A 2,500-nucleotide genomic window follows, 5' to 3' on the forward strand; every position below is an offset into this window, starting at 1 on the left:
ACGGGCCTGCGAGGCGACCCCAGCCGCGCCGCCGGGGTGGCAACCCCCGGGCGGCGATTGATCGTCAAGCGACGCTCAGACAGGCGTAGCCCCGGGAGGAACCCGGGGCCGCAAGTGCGTTCGAAGTGTCGATGATCAATGTGTCCTGCAATTCACATTAATTCTCGCAGCTAGCTGCGTTCTTCATCGACGCACGAGCCGAGTGATCCACCGCTAAGAGTTGTCTGGCTTTCGGCACCGAACCCCGCACACGGGCGGAGGGGGCCCCTTTTTTTCTCTCTCGCCGAGGGGGCACGCACGCGGGCCGCCCCCGGCTTCGACCGTACGAGCACACAACGCAACGAACCGAGTGGGGGGGGAAAGAAAAACCATCCGAGAGCGAAACGCCCAACGGAACGCTCCGAAGGTCGGCGGGAAAGGCGGGGGGACCCGCGTCCCCGACCGCCTCCCCCCGCCGCTACGAGCGAGGGGAGACGCCGCCGGCAAACTGTGCCGTCCTCCGGAGGCGGCCCAGGCGCCCGGGCTCGGCCCGGCCTCCGCACGGAGGAGGCACGCGGCGCGCGCCGGACCGCGGGGGGACACGGCGGCCCGCCCGGCCTCGCTGCAACGGGACGACGGGACGCACGCGGCCGGGGGCGCGGCCGTCGGCCCCCGCGCGCGCCGCTCTCCCTTCTCACCGCCGCTCCGCGGACCCGCGGAGCGCCGCCGCGCCACCGCGCGGCCGGCTCGCTCTCTCTCCCCAGCGGCCTTGCCGCGCTCGAGACGGCACGCGACGGCCACCGCCCAACCGGCAACGCCCCCCGCGGGACCGCTCCCGCCGGGAAGGGCGAGCGCCCGGCGGACGCGCTCCGCCGCCGGCGCCGGAGGCGGGCGCCGCACCGAGACCCGAGCCGGCGTCGCGAGCGCCCGGAGCCTGCCGGACGGCTGACCCGCCGCCGCAACGGCCGCACTCCCGGGACCGCCGCCGCCTCGCACCGTCACGGAGCCCCTTTTTCCTCGGGCACGCGCGGCCCAGGGGAAGGCGTGCGGCGCCGAGCCGGGGGGGTAGGCGGGGAGGGGGGCAGCGACGCCCACCCTTTTCTCCCCGCTGACCGGGCGGGGAGACCGGGCGGGGAAGCGCCCCCCCCCCCAACCCCCCACGGCCGCCGCGCGCACGACCTTCCTCCGGGGCTCCGCGAGCGGACGGAGAAAAGGGCGACGGGGAGGCGGCGGGCGGGGCCCGGGCCGGGACCGCCGCCGGCGACGGCGGGCGCCGTCCGGCCGGCCGTCCCCGCTGGCGGGGGACACTCGCCGAGCGGCGCCGCCGCCGCTCGGCACGGGGCCGCCCGCGCTCGCGGACTCTCCGGCGACGGAGGGACCTGCCGAGCGCTCGGCCCCGGGCGGGCGGGCGGTCCCTGAGCCGGGGACGGCCGGCGACCGGCGCCGCCGGCGCGCTCGAGGAGAAGGCCGTCGAGGGGAGAGAGACGGCGCGGCCGCGCCGCGCGCGGCGCCGCACCCCAGAGACCGCAGAGGCGGCCGAGGAAGGAGGAGAGCGCGGCGGGCCCCGGCGGCCGCAACCCCGCAGCTGAGGAAGGGGCGAGAGAGCGCGCGCTCTCTGCCGGCGTCGCCCGTTTCGAGGCGAGCGGGTCGGCCCCCGCGGCCGACCGCGCGCCGCGGCCTCTCCGCCGAGGCCGGGCCGCGGAGAGGGGGGGGCAGGGCGCCCCTCCCCGGCGCGGCGCGACAAACCCCCCGCGCGCGGTAACGCGGCGGGACGACGGCCGCGCGGCCGGTGGCCGCGGGCACCACCGCAGGGGATCACGCGGGAGTAGCTCCCCACCCCTCAATGGAGCCGCGCACCGCCGCCCGGCAACCGCCGCCGCCGCCGCCGCGGCGGAAGGACGCGCCGAGCCGCCCGAGTCTTTAAACCGCCGCCCCGGCTCGGCGGCGGCCCTTTCGCGGCCCCCTCCCCGCAGCGTTTGACGACGCCGAGGAAAAGGAAGCCGGGGGGCCGCCGGAGGCGCGGAGCGCTAGGTACCTGGCCCTGGGGCGAGGGAAACGACCTGCATGGCCCCGCCGGGGTGCCTCCCCCGCTGCCGCCCTCGGGGGAGCGTCCACCGGCGGGGGCGCGCCCGACGTCTGCCGCCACCACCGCGGCGTCCTTCTCGGGGCCCGGAGTTTCCCTCAGTAGCCCGGCGCTGCGCCCGAGAGGACCGCCGCGGCTCGGGCCGCCCCGCCGGTGCGGGGACGCGGCCCGGCCGCCGAGCGACCTCGCCGACCACGCCGGGAGAGGCCGCGGCGACGACGACGCCGGCGGGGCGAGGAACGCCTTCGCCGCCGCCTCCGCCGCCGCGCCTCCCCGGCGGCGGGTCCCGCGCGCTCCCCCGCCACGAAGCGCGGCCCGGAACGCCCGGAGGACCTCGACCCCCGGCGTTTCCCCACCCTCTGCCGCGCCAGAGGGCCCGCCTCGGGCCCGAGAGCGGGGCTCTACCCGGCCGGGCAAAAGCCCCGCTTCCCCGGTGCG

At 79.2% G+C, this 2,500-nt stretch overlaps 1 non-coding gene across 1 annotated transcript; it reads right to left on the reverse strand.

The window, feature by feature from the left end:
- Positions 1-69: 69 nt before the first annotated feature.
- Positions 70-222, reverse strand: LOC144248513 (5.8S ribosomal RNA). The gene has a single exon (XR_013341807.1). It is a non-coding gene; the product is annotated as a 5.8S ribosomal RNA (ribosomal RNA).
- Between the last annotated feature and the right edge of the window lie 2,278 nt (positions 223-2,500).

The sequence above is a fragment of the Lonchura striata genome, unplaced genomic scaffold (genome assembly GCF_046129695.1).
Source record: "Lonchura striata isolate bLonStr1 unplaced genomic scaffold, bLonStr1.mat Scaffold_162, whole genome shotgun sequence".
Taxonomy (NCBI): domain Eukaryota; kingdom Metazoa; phylum Chordata; class Aves; order Passeriformes; family Estrildidae; genus Lonchura; species Lonchura striata.